Source organism: Pinus tabuliformis, chromosome 8, assembly GCF_031772625.1.
Source record: "Pinus tabuliformis cultivar Carrire ecotype Pingquan chromosome 8, CPIR1, whole genome shotgun sequence".
Taxonomy (NCBI): Eukaryota; Viridiplantae; Streptophyta; class Pinopsida; order Pinales; family Pinaceae; genus Pinus; species Pinus tabuliformis.
This window is the reverse complement of record NC_142294.1, coordinates 140,712,415-140,731,270: the sequence shown is the minus strand read 5'-3', so window position 1 is coordinate 140,731,270 and position 18,856 is coordinate 140,712,415.

Genomic DNA, 18,856 nt, shown 5'->3' with positions numbered 1-18,856 from the left:
CTTTCTCCTTTCTGATCCTCCAGATCACTTCAAAGTGCAAGAGGAGAGCATACTTAGATAGGTTATTAACTTCTTTCCTTGAAGTTGTTGTTTTTTTTTTATATTTTTTTTTTCTTCTAAGAATATGGCTACTTAATTTCACTTCCCCGGCAACGGCGCCAAAATGTTTAGTCAATTTAGTGTTATCTAAATTGCTAGTATTTATTGTCAACCCGGGGCTCGTAAGCTGATGAAGTGAAGGTGTACTATATGTACTTAAGTATCCTCTTAGAGTTTTTCTTATCGTTGGGGGGTGTTGTTGCGGTTTAATTATGTTCCTAGATGGAATGAGAATTTATACACAAGTGAGTGATGATGTGTGTGTAGAGTGAATTCTAAATGAGTGGAAGTGTGTGTTGAGTGATTTCTAACTATTTGCTTGAAAGGAAATGCTTGGAATGAATTAATGAAATTGAAATGACTTGAAATAAACTTGAAAGCAAATGACCACTACCAATGGTACTAGACACCGTTCAAGTTGCTGCTAATAAAAGGAAAAAGAGAGTCACTTTTAAAACCCAAGAATGAAGATTATCTCTCCCTAACTCAATGCCTCAAAGCACATGTACTGTGTAAAGCACGGAAAGAAAGTAGCTTAAGTGGAATTATAAAAGTGAGAAAAATATGCTTGAAAGACTAATGATAATAATTTGCTATTCCTAATACTCTACTTCAGCCATATGTACTATGGGAAGCATGATTAGAAAGTAGTGAGGAAATAGTCTAGAAAACACTTTAAAATCAAAACTTTTACTTTAAAGACTAGTGGTAATGATTTACTCTTTCTAACTCAATACTTCAAAGCACATGTACTGTGTAAAGTAAGGAAAGAAAGTAGCTTAAGAACAGTCCAAAAAGCACCCAAACAAGCTGCAAGTTAGTGATATTTTGATCTTAAAAGATAGTAGTTTATGATGAAGATCATTCATGTATGTTAACAGCTCTTTGAGAAATAAGATTAAAAACTAACTATAAAGACAAAGGCAGCACTTGAATTGTCAACTTCAAATACCATTAGCTGTAAAGCAAACACAACACATATGAAAATAAATCCCGGGCTAAAAGAAACCTGCAAAGAAATAACACTGATCAGCTGAAAATAAAGGAAAACAAGTAAATGAAACTATACATGCTTAAGGAAATAAATAAGAGAATAATGAAATGCTGCACATAAAATACTTTACAAAGGCTGAGATGAGCAGGGGCCCTCTGTTCATTCAGCCACAAGAGAACTCAAAGATCTGGAAACTTCAAAACAGTGCTATATTGATTTCTCCATTTGCAAAAAGTTTACAAACAGAGTGCTGGAATAGCACTAGAAAACAGAGTTCACAAACGCTTCTAAATTCAACACGAGTGCCGCAAAATACAACTAATCAAAAGTTCTTTGAGCGTACGCAGACGCATCAATTTATAGGAGCTTCTAAGTTATCCTACGCGTACAACTATTTAACAGAAAAACAATAAAACAGTATGCGTATTAATGGTCCTTGGACACATCACGGTTGCGTGGACGAGTTTGGTGGTTCCTGTCATCATAGATAATAAATCCCTGTTGGATTGCGTCCCCTGCCGTCTTTAGAACCTGGACAAATCACCATTGGAGATGACGTGACCAAATAGCTTTCAAACACCGTTAAACCACTTTGAGTTGACCGTGGTTAAACCAGCTTTGACCATGGATGAAAGTGACGTGGAAGGTTGGAACAATAGGATAGGAACCTCGACCACACTGATACCTGAGTGCCCATGTGGCCCATCTAGCAAACCGACACGTGGATCATAGTATTTAACAAAAAGGCTGCAGGATCTTCAGATAGCTGCGGGATCATCAGATAGCTGCGGGATTCCTGCAAGTAAGTCAAAAACTAAACAAATAGTCATCCATTAGCAAAACTTGCTTGATCATGCTTATTGACACTGAATGTAATGATCTGAGAGGTTTTATGGTGGAAATGAGGCAAAAGTGAAGGAAAGATAAGGAAAAGTGGAGGAAAATGGTAGACAAATGGGTGTAAAATAGAGGTTCTACACCAACTGACAGTTGTTCCACCTACAGTAAATACATATCTTGTAGCACTCCTCCTTGTTATCTCTGTCACCTGCCATATCTGCATCAAAATATCCCTGTAAAGCAATGTTTGAACCACCAAAGCATAATGCTTGATTTGTGGTACCTCTAAAATACCTAAGAATCCACTTCACTGCCATCCAATGTTCTTTTCCTGGATTGTTCATGTACCTGCTTACAACTTCCACTACATGTGCAATATCAGGACTTGTGTAGACCATTGCATACATTAAGCTTCCAACTACTGATGCATATGGAACTTTAGACATATGAGCCATTTCTTCCTGAACCTTGGGACACGCTTCTTTACTTAATTTAAAATGGCTAGCCAAAGGTATACTAACTGGTTTTTCATTCTGCATATTAAACCTTTAACACCTTTTCTATGTACTCACTTTGAGACAATGTTAATTTGCAATTCTTCCTGTCTGTAGTTATTCTCATACCAAGGATTTGTTTTGCAGCACCAAAATCCTTCATTGCAAATGAGTTTGCCAATTTTATTTTGAGCACATTTATCTCCTGCATGTTAGAACCTGCAACAAGCATGTCATCTATATACAATAACAATATAATATAGCTGCCATCATTTTGCCTTTTGAGATAAACATAATAATCAGAGTGACATCTAGTATAACCTTGTTCAAACATAAACCTGTCAAATTTTAGATACCACTGCCTTGGTGCCTGTTTAAGCCATACAAGCTCTTCTTCAACCTGCACACTAGTTTCTCCTTCCCTTTTACCTCATATCCTTGTGGCTGCTGCATATATATCTCTTCCTCCAGATCGCCATGGAGAAAGGATGTCTTTACATCTAACTTCTCAAGATGAATATCTTCAACTGCTACTAGACTTAAAATAGTTCTGATTGAAGTCGTTTTAACAACAGGATAAAATATTTCATAAAAATCAATACCTTTCTTCTCTGCAAACCCCTTCACCACAAGTCTAGATTTGTACCTCTGTTTTCCTCCATCTTCTTCCTTCAGCCTGTAAACCCATTTATTCTGCAATGCTGTTTTACCTGTAGGCAACCTGACTAAGTCCCAAGTCTGGTTATGTGCTAAGGAGTCCATCTCTTCTTTCATGACTTGCTCCCACTTCTTCCTGGTTTCTACCTGCACTGCTTCTTCATAACATTATGGTTCACCAGAATCAGTCAATAATACATAATATAATGAAGGAGAGTATCGTTCAAGGGGTCTACTTATCCTGGTAGATCTTCTAACACCACTTTCAGGTGTTTGAAGTGCTTGTTGCTGTTGTGGTCATTGTTCTGGATGTTGATCATTATGATTTTCAGGCACCATAAATTTTCCTGTGATATCGTCAAGCACTGTGTATTCTCTATTTTCTTTTTCTTGTTTCTTTTCCTGCAACTGATTCTTATACAAGACCTTTTCATTGAATATTACATCTTTGCTCCTAATGATTTTGTGATTTTCATAATCATATAAGCGATAACCAAAATCATTAACACCATATCCAATAAAGGTACATTTCTTTGATTTTGCCTCAAACTTTGTTCTATTTTCTTTGTTAATGTGGACAAAGGCTTCACAACCAAAAGTCTTTAAAAATGACTAGTTTACCTTTTTAGCTATCCATGCCTCCTCTGGAATACCACCATCCAAGGAACTTGAAGGCCCTCTGTTTATTAGATAAACAATAGTATCTACAACATCTGCCCAAAATTGTAAAGGAATTCCTGCATGCAATCTGATGCACCTTGCACGCTCCATGATTGTCCCATTCATCCTTTCTGACACACCATTTTCTTGTGGTGTTCCTAGAATTTTCTTCTCTCGGCGAATTCCATTCTCTGAACAATACCTATCAAACTCTTTGCTGCAATATTCACCTCCATTATCTGATCTGAGACACTTCAACCTTTTCCTTGTCTCATTTTCAACCAAAGATTTCCATTTCTTGAAAGTATCAAATACATCAGATTTATTTCGAATACCATAAATCCAGGTTTTTCTGGATGCATCATCAATAAAAGTAACATAATAACGAGAGCCACCAAGAGATGATACCTGAGCAGGTCCCCATACATCTGTATGCATAAGTTCTAATTTTTCACTCTTTTTTTCTTTCCCAACTCTAAGGAATCTGTCTCTGTTCTGTTTTCCATAAACACAATTCTCACAGAATTTTAAATCAACATTCTTCAAACCTAGTAACAAATTTCTTGAGTGAAGAATCTACATCCCCTTCTCACTCATGTGCCCAAGCCTATGATGCCACAATGCTGTATGTTCTCTTATAGAGGTTAAAGCATTAACAAAATTAGAAATACCATCGCATAAATACAATGTACCAACCTTTTCTCCTTTTGCTATTACCAGGGATCCTTTAGTGACCTTCCAAGTTTTATATGTGAAAGTAGTTACGCAACCTTCACCTCCCAACTACCCTGTTGAAATCAGATTTTTCTTCAGATCTGGAACATGCCTTACCTTCTTCAATAGCCACTGATTTCCATTTTTATTTTTTATGAAAACTGTACCCATTCCAGCGATTTTAGAAGGTTTATCATCACCCAATCGAACTTGTCCAAAATCTCCTTGAATATAATCATGAAAATGTTTCTTATCAAGTGTGGCATGGAATGAGGCCCCTGAATCTACCACCCAGGCATCAATAATATTTTCTAATGAAATAATCAAAGCATCTTGCAACACATCACCTGTTACATTCTCTTCATGATTAGTTTCTTGTTGCGCGTCTCCTTCTTTTCCCTTCCGAGACTTGCAGTCTTTCTTCAAGTGTCCTTTCCTTCTGCATTTCCAGCACACTATCCCTGATCTAGACTTGGATCTGCCTTTTCTTGACTTACTGCGATATCCTAGGCTCTTTCCTCTTTCCATTTTTCTTCCCCTAATCTCTGCAGTCAAAGCATTACTTGATGTCTCACCGGAGCTTTTCTGTCGCATTTCCTCACTAAGGATTGCACTGACAACATCATCAAACTTTAAAGTACTAGATCCAGAGATAGAATTACTAACGGCCATAACTAAGCCATTCCAACTTTCTGGCAATGAGCACAGAAATAACAAAGCCCTAACTTCATCATCAAAATTTACCCCTATAGAACCTAACTGACTTGTAACTGTATTAAAATCATTTAAATTATCTGCAACAGATCCACCTTCTAACATCTTCATATTAAATAAATGCTTCATAAGAAATACCTTATTTGAGGCCGAGGGTTTTTCATATAGTTTGGCCAATGCTGAAATTAAACCCTGTGTTGTCATTTCCTTTGAAATATTAAATGCTACCGACGCCGCTAGGCACAACTGTATCATTCCAAGTGCCTTTCTGTCGAGAATATCCCATTTTGTGTCTGTCATACTCGTCGGTTTCTTTGTCTTTCCACTCAATGGTAGGTACAGATCTCTCTGATACAAATAAACTTCCATCTGCATCTTCCACAACTGGTAGTTTTGGCCGTTGAATTTTTCAACCCTAAACCTACCATCTTCCGCCATTGCTCCCACTCGAACTAGGAACCCTTCTCTCCTGCGAGTTTATCAGCCAAATAGACCTTCAGCTATGATACCAGTTGTTAGAAAATTATATATTATAGAGCAATGGAACACATAAAATATTGCAGAAATATAAACACAGAAAACACATGAAACAAGAGAGACACAAATATATGTGGTTCATCCAGTTTGGGCTACGTCCATGGAGAAACAACCAGTCCTTCTTTTATTATATTATCCAGAAAACTAAAGAGATACAACCTATAGTAGATCCATTGTAACACCCTCTTCGCTCTCAATCTCTTCTCTCTTCCTCACTCAGAATGCAGATATACGTAGACGCAATACAATTCCCTCATATATAGTGAGGGGTTGCCTTCTAGGGAAAAAACCCTAAATTAAACATAACTTCTGCCGTCAGATCATCTGCCTAATGAATGGCTCAGATTGACTAGAAATTACTAGACTTTTACAAGGCAATTTTACATCTATTTTTTAGCTTCGGGGCCGTTTCCCCCGAACCCCCGCCGGTGGACTGCTGGTTCTCGGACCCCTGTGGGGGGGCCAAGTCCACCCCACACCCCCCCGCATGAAGGGGTGTACAGTCTTCCTGGGGTATACATCCGGCTGAAACCTTTGAATACAGAAGATAATCAGGCTCCACACCCAACAAATACTCCTATGGAGCAGTGCATTGTTAGAAATATTAGTAAGCATAAGGCATGAATCAGATGCGAGATGCGGCTAACAACACAGATAGGCGATTATGAAATGGACCAGGTAATTTTTGATCTAGAGTTTGATGTGAATTTTATTCCAAAACAAACATGGGAAAGGATGGGGAGACCTACACTGAAATGGTCTCTGATTCAACTCCGAATGGAAAATCAACAGAAAATCATCCCCATGGGACAATTGTATGGAGTGACGGTCGATATTGAAGGTGAGAATGCATTAGCAGACTTCAAAGTTATAGAAATTATCGATGATAGTAATAACTACCCGACACTCCTAGGAATTGACTAGGGTATTGATATGAATGGGGTCATTAATTTGAAGGAGAGTATAGTGTCATTTGAAAAGAAGTCGCTAAGGGTTATAGTGCCACTGGATCCTGTGGAAGGGGCATGCTATCCTAAACTAGTCCATGATTGTGTAGAAAGTGATGATGAGATGGATCAAATCTATAAGATAGCAGCACGAGATCATGATTGGATCAATCCAATGGTAGATGGACGAATCACATGGGACCGGGAGAGTTGCTGCACTTCTAACTCAAATGAATAGTTAGAGCATTGGTAAAATCGCTTACATGAAGTGTCTACGTTACGGTGTAATATGACGATGAAGTCACTGCGCTGTGTTTCGTCGAAGGTAAGAAAGATACCTTATTATGATGGTTTGACTGACGTAGATATGTTTTTAGATGAATTTGAGCATGAGGTCCCTGAATACAACCGTTTTCAAGCATTGGTGTTGACGCTACACACTACGCCCACACGATGATGGGCTACACATAAAGAAAGTTTTGTTGGATGGTAAGATTATAGGAGAATGATGAAGTTACGGTTTGGGCATGCTAATACAAGAATGATTGAGAAGTATAATGGGAAGGATGATCTGTGTGATCACTTGACAAAGTGGAATAAGGTGTGTGGGACAGAACCGCAGCCAGAATGGGTTCATATCTTTTGTCATACCTTGGATAGAATCCTCATGAACTGGTATCTAGAAACAAAGGTCCGCTATGACACTGCAGAATAAGATGTATTGTAGGAAGGTTTCTTATTGAATTTTAGCTTCGAGGATGGGTTTGAAAGCTTCGACGAAGCGCTTCAAGAGATTAAAGCGGTTATCTTCAGGACGTCGAAGGAACCTAAGGAATGGACCCAACCGGATTAGAGCACCCAGCTGTGCCATGCATTGGAATGCTATAATGTGACCACTAAAGAGGAAGAAGAAGACCCGAGGAATATTAATATTCCAGAGACAAAAGGGAATAAAAAAATAGAAGGACCACAAGTAGAGGACCTAGATGTCTCCGCACCTCTGAAAACAAGATAGGTAAACATTGGCACCGAGGAAGAACCGAAGTTCGTGAAGATTGGAGACTATTGGGACGACGCTAGAGTAGACAAATTTTCTGAATTACTTCATGAATACTAGGATCTCATCCCCACTAAGATTTTATATTTAAAGGGCATACTTGGTGATTTGGGCTTTTCGAGGATCACATTGAAGCCGGACGTGAAGCTTGTCAAACAGGGGCCTCCTTTCCTTAACCCTAAGTATAAGGAGAAGGTTCGCCAAGAACTAGATAAAAATGTTGGATGTAGGCATTATAGAACCTATTGAAGAGTTTGATTGGGTGAGCCCAATGGTAGTCCAAGAGAAGAAACACAAGGGCTAAATAAGGAAATGTGTAGATCTACGAAAGCTGAATGATGCATGTGTCCATGATCCATTTCCAACATCATTTATAGATAAGTGTTAGACAATGTTGGAGGGAAAGAGGCCTATTCCTTTACTGATGGGTTTTCCAGTTATCATCAAATTAATATTGCACCAGAGGATAGAAGAAAAACCACCATCACGACAGAGTGGGGCTGCTTTCAGTACACTGTTATGCAATTTGTATTGAAGAATGTGCTTGAAATATTTTCTCGTGTAGTCATAATAGCATTTAAAGAATTCATCCATAAGTTTTTGGAAGTATACTTCGATGACTAGATGGTGTTTGGATTGGTAAAGCACCATGTAGCAAGTCTGCGCCTTATGTTGGATACATGTCGCAGATACTAGATAGCGCCGAATTTGAAAAAATGTATATTCTGTGTTCCTTTTGGGATCTTGCTGGGTCATGTCATGTGTAAGAAAGTATTTATGGTGGACCCTGCAAAGATCGCAGTCATTGTCAACTTGGAGGCTCCTAGGAATGTCAAGAAGCTGAGTGTGACGCTGGGACAAATTGGATACTATAGAAAATTCATTAAAGCCTATGCTAAAATTACTGCACCCATGGAAAAACTACTGAAAAGGGACACAAAATTCTATTGGGATGAGGAATGTTAGTGCAACTTAGATGTTAAAAGAAAAGATGGTGATTGTGCCCATATTGGTATTTCCCGGTTGGAAGAAGGAATTTCATGTATATGTGGATGCTTCTTGCATTGCACTGGGTGCAGTATTAACACAAGCAAGCGAAGGAGAGCTAGACCATCCTATAGCCTTCACAAGTAGGAAGTTATCAAAGGTTGAAAAAATTATTCAATGACAGAGCACGAGGGGTTGGCCATGGTCTACGTGCTACAGAAATTTATGCATTACTTGTTAGGGGGTCATTTCAAAATGTTTATAGATCATTCTTCCTTAAAGTACCTGGTCAAAAAGCCCATGTTGGGGGGAAATATTTGCAGGTGGTTGTTATTATTTCATGAGTATGATTTTGAAGTCATTGTAAAGCCGAGGAGGTTGAATGATGGACCTGATCATCTGCCGAGGATTGAAATAGGTGAAGAACCTAGTAATTTGGAGGAAGGATTTCCAAATGCGAAGCTCTTTGCGGTATGTGTAGCTGATGACCATTTTTTTGACATTATTCACTTCCTAACTACAGGGATGGCACCTGAAAGATATACAAATCAACAGAACAAAGAACTAAGAGTTCATGCAGCCAATTTTTTGGTCATTGCAGGACATTTGTACAAAATGGGGGCAGATGAAATATTGTAGAGATATGTGCTGGATTTTGAGCATGATAGTATTCTCACTGAAGCTCATGGGGGAGCTGCGGGAGGCCATTATGTAGGGAAAGCAACCATGCATAATATTTTATGTGCATGAAAATGGTGGTAAACATTGCACAAGGATGCCAAAGAATAGTATAAGGTGTGCGATACATGTCAACGAACTAGCAGACCGTCGTGGAGGGATGAATTACCACTACATACTCAGGTATTTTTGCAGGCATTTGAGAAGTGGGGGATCGATTTTATTGGGCCAATTCAACGACCTGGCAAGAAAACAGGCATGCGCTACATTATCACTGCGACAAAATATTTAACCCGCTAGGCGGAAGCACAACCATTCAAGGATTGTACAACGACTACTACAATGAAGTTCTTATTTGACTATGTCTTAACGCGGTTTGGATGCCTAAAAATATTAATGAGTGATAGGGGAACACACTTTCTAAATGAAACGATTAGTGTGATGACAGTGTTGAAAATAGCAACAAGAAATGATAAAAATAGAATCCAGAATATTCCAATTTTAATTTGTCCTTGAATTGAATTGTGAATTGAAATTCGAATTTACTCTCACCAGCTGCTTGAAAATAATTAATTAATTCATCTTGAGTTAATTAGTTGGAGAAATTCAAGTTAGAAGTCTTTCTGAAATCATGCAACAATTATCCTTTAAATTAAGGAGATTATCCATTAATTAAGGAGATAAGATTGAGTTATATTTGAGTTGTAATTAGTTAGCTCAGTTCACTGAGTTAAGTCTAGTTAAATTAGTTCTAAACTGTTTGAGGAACTAATTGTGAGTTATTAGTCAGTTGATGCATGCATGCAATCAACAAGTGTACTCCAGATAATTGAATATTCCCCCATCAGAAACTCATGCATGTCTATTCTAAGAAATACCCAATTGAAATTAAAGACAAGGAAAGTGTACTATCATTTGCATGTTTTCTCCTATAAAGGAACTAAGGTTCCTTGAGGATTGCGCAGTTCTCACAGGGTGTGAGATCAGTGTGAGAGATCAGTGTTCCACTTGGTTGAGATTTTTCCACTTGGTGACAGGAGGATGACCCAGGAGAAACTGCACAAGGAAATAGGAGCTTGCAGGGCAGAGAGGAGAAGGCTTGTGAGAAGCTTTGATTGCCTGTGAGCATCCAGGAGGATTATACTGAGAGCTGGCTAGCTGTGAGAGCTAAGTCTTTGTATAATTCTGATGTATTTCCACCTTGTATGATAATACAGATAGTGGGGTTTTTAGTTGAGGCTTTCCCCTAAGTATTTTCTATGTTTCATGTGTATTGATTCTTCTTCTTCTGGCTATATGTGTTCAGCTCGATCTTGCTCAATCTTTAAGCTTCCGCAAGTTTGATGGTAGAAGTAGATTATAGTATTTTTCTTTAGTATATTTCTTTAGTCTATTGCATTATCTAGTTAATCTACAGTAATATCTTCTACATAAGGTTTAGAGCGATATTTGTAGAGAATTTTCATAATTTCTACAGACAGATGAATTTTAGGTCTACCATCAAAAGAGCACACCATACCACTCGCTGGAAAATGGGACAGTCGAAGCTTTTAACAAAATTTTGGAGAACGTGTTGACAAAGGTCTGTAACACACAGAGGAATGATTGGGAGGTGGGCGTACCTGCAGTCCTATGGGCATACAGGACAACCTGTAAAAAGTTAACAAGGAAAACACTGTTTAGATTGGTCTATGGTGTTGAAGCAATGATGCCTGTGGAGTACGTTGTACCTAGTCTACGCATAGTAGCTTTGACAGATATAGCGGATCGCGATGCCTTGGAGGAACTATAGGTTTTAACCCTGTACAGAAATTACTTGCATACGAATTCTAAAACACAGAAAATAAACAATGCGAGAGCATAACACATAAAACACATATACACAGAGATTTTCCCTGGATCCCAAAATGAGGACTACAAGCTTGATTTTTCATTATATTCCTTTCAATGTTTCAATACATATTTATACATGCCGAAGCATCTAGTACCATGGACCGAAAACCATCGCGTCCAAAACCATGGATTGAAAACGATCGCATCCAAAAACATGTGAAAAAATCATGCACAAAACCATAAGTGGGTCCGCCCAACCTAACATAGGGTCCAAAACCAAAATTTTCCCGGGCGCTGCCTTAGACCCCATAAAGTGGGGTTACGGGTACACCTTAAACCCCCTGTGACCTCCCCCCCTCTAACCCCCGATTAACTACATGGGTTAGTCATGGAAAGAATATAACACAACCTAACATTCTCTCACTTGTTGTTTTCTTTCCACGGGGGGCCACAAGAGAGCTTAGTCATTGTTCTAGCCCTAAAATGCCCATTGTCTCTATACACCAAGAGAACTTCTCAGAGCTCACAGATTTTGTTAATGCATCTGCAGTATTCTTCAAAGTGTCCACTTTTACCAGCAACACCTTTTTGTCTTCTATCATATCCCTCACAAAGTGATACTGAACATCAATCTGCTTTGTCTTTGAATGATATGCAGGGTTCTTTGCCAAGAAAATTGCACTTTTGTTGTCATAGTCTATCCTTATAGCTTCCTGTACTAACCCCATACTTGAACACAATCTCTGCAACCAAACTGCTTCCTTGCTTGCATGAGTGGCTGCCATGTATTCTGCCTCTGTAGTTGATAGTGCCACTACAGATTGTTTCTTACTCATCCAACTGACTGCACCTCCAAATAGGTTAAACACATACCCACTTGTAGATCTTCTCTGATCCAGATCTCCAGCCCAGTCTTCATCAACAAAACCATGAATATCGAACACTCTGTCCAACCCTGATCTTCCTTGGTAGCACAAACCATAATCACTAATGCCACGCAAATACCTGAAAACCCGCTTCACTGCTGTCCAGTGCTCCTTCCCTGGTTTTGACATAAACCTACTCAATACTCCCATTGCATGTGTAATGTCTGGTCTAGTACAGAACATTGCATACATCAGGTTGCTGACTGCACTTGCATATGGAACACGGGACATGTCCTCTTCCTCTTCTTGTGTCTTGGGACACTGTTCAATAGATAACCTCACACCTACAGGAATAGGAACCTTCACTAGTTTACTATCCTGCATATTAAACCTCTACAGTATTGTCTCGACATACTTCCTCTGGTTTAAGCAGAGCTTCCTCTTTGCCTGTCTCTTTTAATTTCCATGCCCAAAATATATTTTGCAGCACCAAGATCTTTCATGTCAAATTTGGAGGACAATTGGGTCTTCAAATCCTGGATAATTTCTTTTTCATTTCCAACCAACAACATATCATCCACATATAAGAACAGATAAATAACACAGCCACCAATTAATTTAAAATACACACAGTGATCTGCTTTGCTTCTAGTGAAGCCAAGTCCCCGTATGAATGTATCAAATTTATGATACCACATCCTTGGTGACTTTTTTAACCCATACAGAGACTTCTTTAACTTGCATACCAGTTCTGTCTTACCCTTCACTGCAAAGCCTTCAAGTTGCTTCATGTATATTGCCTCTTCCAAATCCCCGTGAAGAAATGTTGTCTTCACATCCATCTGTTCTACCTCAAAATCAAAAGCAGCAGCAACATATAAAAGTAATCTAATAGAAGTTACCTTGGCAACAGGAGAAAAAATGTCACAAAAATCAATTCGTGGCACCTGGGAAAAACCTTTTTCAACCAACCAAGCTTTGTGTCTCTCCACCTTTCCTTCTGCATCTGTCTTCTTCTTGAACACCCATTTGCTTCCAATGGGTTTCCTTCTAGCTGGCAACTCCACCAGATCCCAAGCCTCATTTTTTTGCAAATATGCCATTTCATCAACCATGGCCTCTTTCCAGAGTTTGCCATCCTCTGAATCTACTGCTTCCTTCACAGTTTTGGGATCATCGTCAGTAATAGATAAAGCAAAATTTGAATAGAAAGTAGATGGACTATACCTTTCTGGCTACCTTCTTTCTTGAACTGATCTTCTCACACCTGGAGTTTGTGTCTCTTCATCTTCTAATTCCTCCTCTGCTATAGAATATGATTCTTCCTCCTTAAGCTCAAACTCTATCTTCTTAGGTTCCTTTGGTTGGGCTTCATGTTTAATAACATCTTTTACCTCTATGAACACCACATCTCGGCTGTACACAACCTTTCGTGTGACTGGGTTCCAAAGCTTATAACCCTTTAAACCATCCTTATACCCAATAAAGATGCACTTTTCAGATTTACTATCCAACTTGGTTCATTTCTCCTTTGGAACATGTACATATGCATCACATCCAAATACCCTTAGATGTGAAAGAGAGGGTTTCTTACCAGTCCATACCTCTTGTGGAGTCTTATCCTCCAACGCTGATAAAGGTGACCTATTGACCAGGTAACATGAAGTATCCACCGCCTCTGCCCAGAATTCCTATCCTAACCCGTCACCACTGAGCATGCTTCTTGCCCTTTCCATCAATGTCTTGTTCATTCTTTCTGCAGCTCCATTTTGCTGAGGTGTATATGGAGTAATTTTCTGCCGTGATATACCACACTTCTTACAGAATTCTTCAAATTCCTTGCTGCAAAACTCTCCACCATTATCTGTCCTCAGCACCTTTATCTTCTTCTCTGTCTGATTTTCCATGAGAGCCTTAAATTCTTTAAACCTGTCAAAGACTTCAGATTTCTTCTTAAGGAAATATATCCATGTATTCCTTGAGAAGTCATCTATAAATGATAAATAGTACATAGACTTACCCACTGATGGAACCTTCACAGGTCTAAACACATCACTGTGCACAAGCTCTAATATCTGTTTCGCCCTCTTACTACCAAAGGGAAAACTCACCCGATTCTGCTTCCCATATACACAATTTTCATAGAAATCAAAATCTAGAGAGCTATTACTCATACCTTCTACCATACCTTTACCATGAAGTATTCAAAGGCCTTTCTCTCCAGTATGTCCAAGCCTTTGATGCCACAACATGATCTTCTCTCTAGAGACCACTAGATTTTCTGCTCCACTTTTAGGAACCACAGAACTGTTGCACCCATCACTAATAGTGCTACCTTGCAGCTTGTACAGAGTTCCAATTAGAGCTCCCCACATCAATACCAATGCTTCCCAAACCATTTTGCAGGTATCCTTCTCGAACACTGTTTTTACACTTGCATCATCCAGCTTTCTTATAAAAATCAGATTTCTGGCCAATGCAGGAATATGCAGAACACCCAGAAGTGTTCTAATCCTTCCACCTTGCAACTTCAACTTTACTTTTCTGCGACAAATGATTCTAGCCTTCCTATCATCCCCTAAGAAGACATCACCACCATCATATTTCTCATACTCATAGAACCACTCTCTATGGGGAGTGAAGTGAAAGGATGCACCTCAGTCAATCAACCATGCCTCATGATCTACATGTGTACTTGAAGAAACCAAGTACACATCCCCACCTTCATCTGAGGTGGTTTTTGCCTCTACAGAAGGAGCATCATCAGATCCCTTTCCTTTATCAGGAGCTTTAGATTTATAGTCCCTTTTGTAGTGCCCTTCCTTTCCGCATTTCCAGCACACCACCTTTACAGGTTTTCCTGGAGATTTTGATCTCCCTCTAGATTTAGATCTCCCACTTAATGACTTATTTTTGTTTCTGTTCTGGGACCGTCCTCGTACAGACAAGGCATCACCATTCTAGCTCTCCATATTTTTTTGTATCATCTCCTCCATCAGCAAGGATGAGACTATTTCGTCAAACTGCAAGGCAGTTGCATTGCTACCTATTGCAATAACGAGACTATCCCACGAATCTGGTAGAGAACACAACAAACCGATGCACTTATCTTCATCTGAAATTTTAATATCAACATATGCTAACTGACTTAACATAGTATTAAATGCGTTTAGATGCTCTGTCACCAAGTCTCCATATTTCATCTTCAAGTTATACAGCTTTTTCCATAGGAACAGTTTATTCACCAGAGACTTAGATTGGTACAAAGTTCCTAACTTGTCCCAAAAAGCCTTCGCCGTAGCTTCCCTTGATATATTCAGCAATACTGAATCTGAGACACATAATAATTTTTTGCTCTTTTCCATCCTATCCAACTTCTTCCATTCTTCATTGGACACTCCCGTTGGTTTAATACCCAAATCTACCGCGATCCATTGATCTTTATCCACCAACAGATCCTCCATCTTGAGTTTCCACAACTCAAAACTCTGACCATTAAATTTCTCGATCTCTATCTTTCCATTGCTCGCCATCTTCTTTCACCACCAGAATCAAACTCGGAAATCTCCCACTGAACAAGGTCTACCATAGGCCCGAGCGAAACCCCTGAGCAATAAAGGCGTCCCCTTGAAGCCAAAATTGCTTTGATACCAAATGTAGGTTTTAACCCTGTACAGAAATTACCTACATATGAATTCTAAAACATAGAAAATAAACAATGCGAGAGCATAACACATAAAACACATATACATGGAGATTTTCCCTGGATCCCAAAACAGGGACTACCAGCTTGATTTTTCATTATATTCCTTTCAATGTTACAATACATATTTATACATGCCGAAGCATCCAATACCATGGACTGAAAACCATCGCATCCAAAACCATGGACCGAAAACCATTGCGTCTAAAAACATGTGCGAAAGTCATGCACAAAACCATGGACCCCATAAAGTGGGGTTATGGGTACACCTCAAACCCCCTATGACCTCCCCCTCTCTAACCCCCAATTAACTATGTGGGCTAGTCATGGAAAGAATATAACACAACCCAATAGGAATGACTCACACATATAATGGAGTTAGAGGAGGTCTGCTTCCTCGTACGATTCCACCAAAAAGTACAAAAGGAGCAAGAGAAAGCATGGCACAATCGCCATATCAAGCTTCGCACATTTAAGATAAATGATCTTATGTTGTTGTATGATAGAAAATTCACCAAATTTCTGGGTAAATTAAAGATGCATTGGTTAGGACCGTATATTTCCAAGGAAATTACGGAGGGTGGCGCAGTTCAGCTTGTGAAGTTGAATGGTGAACCGTTTTCAGGAAAAGTGAATGGGAGCCGATTGAAGCTGTATATGGGGGATCCTGTCCCTATGTAATAACTATATGATTGTAGGACAATCTTAGTGCTCCAAGTAGTTTCAAGGTAGCACGGGACTATAAACTACACTACTCGACTGGGAGGACAAGGCAGCAAGCAGGTTGCGTGAAGATTGATGAGGGTGCTACTAGATAGTGCTGTGCTTAGGATGTTGTGCCATGAAGGAGGGTGCCACGCAGCCCAGCCCTAAAGTAGTCATTGGAGCCACTGTAGCTGATTGGACTGAGAATATCCCGTTAGGAGGAAATTAAGGCGAAAATATTTGAAGTTATGGAGTGAAGGGTTGGATTTGAATCCAAAGATTGCTATAAAGATGCCTTGTTGGTCTACAAAGAAACACTTTGTTTCTTAAGAGTTTCTTGCATCACCAAGAAGAGTGGGAGAGTTTGTTCATGGACCCTGGGCTAGTTTATTGTTCTGCTACGTTGCGCAGAGTTTCTTTGGAGAAGAGATCTAAGCCTATGAGTTCTGAGGCCGTGATGTCTGAGGCCCCAGCTCCAGAAGATATGGATGTAGAAGCTACACTAGAAGTACCTACAATGCCAAGTTTTCCTAGGCCTAAACAGTCTACTTCTAAGGAAAAGCAAACGAAGATAGTCATCGAACCAATACACCAATCACCTCGAAACATCCGCAGGAGGTGTGGCAGGAGGAACTCCGACAAGGGATTGAGGAGTTAGATGCTAAGGATGTGGAACCAATCACTGTGCTCCCGACATATGTGTCCCTGTGAAGAGGACGTAAGAAGGCACCCAAAGATCCTGATTCCAACAAATTTTCAATTGCCACGCCACTGCTCCTAGCTGAAGTTCAATTTGAGGGTACGATCATAGCTCACATACCAATGCTAAAGATGGAAGACAGGGGCCTCGCTGACTAGGATAAATTCCCACATTTATCCATGAATCAATATATGAATTTCATATACTATGAAGATACATGGGTCTTGAAGTTGGAACCAATGAAATGGGTTCATAGAGTTCAGCTGGAGGGGCTTTTACAAATGCTTTTCATACCTCATTTTCACTGCTCCAATATCAATATGACATGTGTGTGCTAGTTGCTGACTTTAGTGCATGATGGGTGTTTATGGATAGGTGAGTCTATCCCCATCACGGATATGTTAATCCATAGGATTACTAACCTACAATATAAAGGAGCCAACCCAACAAAGGAGTTTGTGGGAAAATCCTTCGAGAAACAGCTTCTAGATCGCATAAAGACCAAGCATGAGGTGGTAAAGGGAAAGTGCAGATATTCTATCCACTCCATAAAAGATTAGGTGGTATAGTTTTCTGCATAGATCCTCACAGGAAAAATAATGCGGAAGTGTGCGATGAATTTCCCGTGCCGGTCATTTTGTTAGCTACGCAGTGTACGAACGGGGTCCAGTATAACTGGGCCCAATATCTCTGTAGAGAATTTTTGGCTAACTATCATGAGGTGCAAGAGAAGAGCCAACCATTCCACTATGCTTGGCTCTTATTGCTAATAATTTTGGTGGCATGGAGGCTTTTGGAGGACAGTCAGTTCCCTCCGCTGAATGAGACCCTCCTAGAGGCAACGAAGTTCACTTCGCTATGGCAGACAAAAGATGCAGCACAAAGTAAATAATCCAAGGTTTTTTGGGTCTTCATGGAGATGGACATCCATATGGCTGTAAACCAAAGGCCAAGGTTATCTCCCACCTTATTTGAGTAGCTGAGGGCCTTCACAAACTTTAAGGCAGACTTTCACAACGTCTAGATCCGCGTGCGGAAAGACCCTCAAGAGGTATGGCATAAGATGCCTTCCTTAGTGGCCGACACATATGTATAGGAGGTTGTGGGTGGATGGCCAACAGCGTGGCGCGAGTCTACCTAGTTGGATATTGGGAAAATCAAAGCAGGAGAAATCTCCTCCACGTAGACCTCTGTTGCGAAAAAGAAGAAAGAGCAAGAACAGGCAATCGCACAGGAGAAGGTTGCCCAAAAGAAGAAACAATAAGCTACTGCTAAGGTAGTTGCGGAAAAAGAGCGGGCTGTGAAGGAGCGCGCTGCTAAAGAGTAGACTGAGAAGGAAAAATAGGATACTGAAGCAAGCAACAAATCATCTTTGCAACGGACTGATGAGTAGGAAATATCTACACATGGTGGCGATGGGGGAGAGGAGGTCTCCACCCCCTTTAAATTCTAGAAGCGCACCAAGGAGCCAAAAAAAGGTCTATGAAAGAAGCGGATATTAGATATGAAATTGCAGGTGGAACCTCCTATTCTCACAGAGGGTGATTTAGATTAAATCGGCGACAAAGTTAGAGATACCACATCCTAGATATGGTCACACTTCGAACAATAGTATTTGAATACACTAGGAAGTGTCCAAAAGGATCTATGCGAGTTGCATATCTAGGCCAG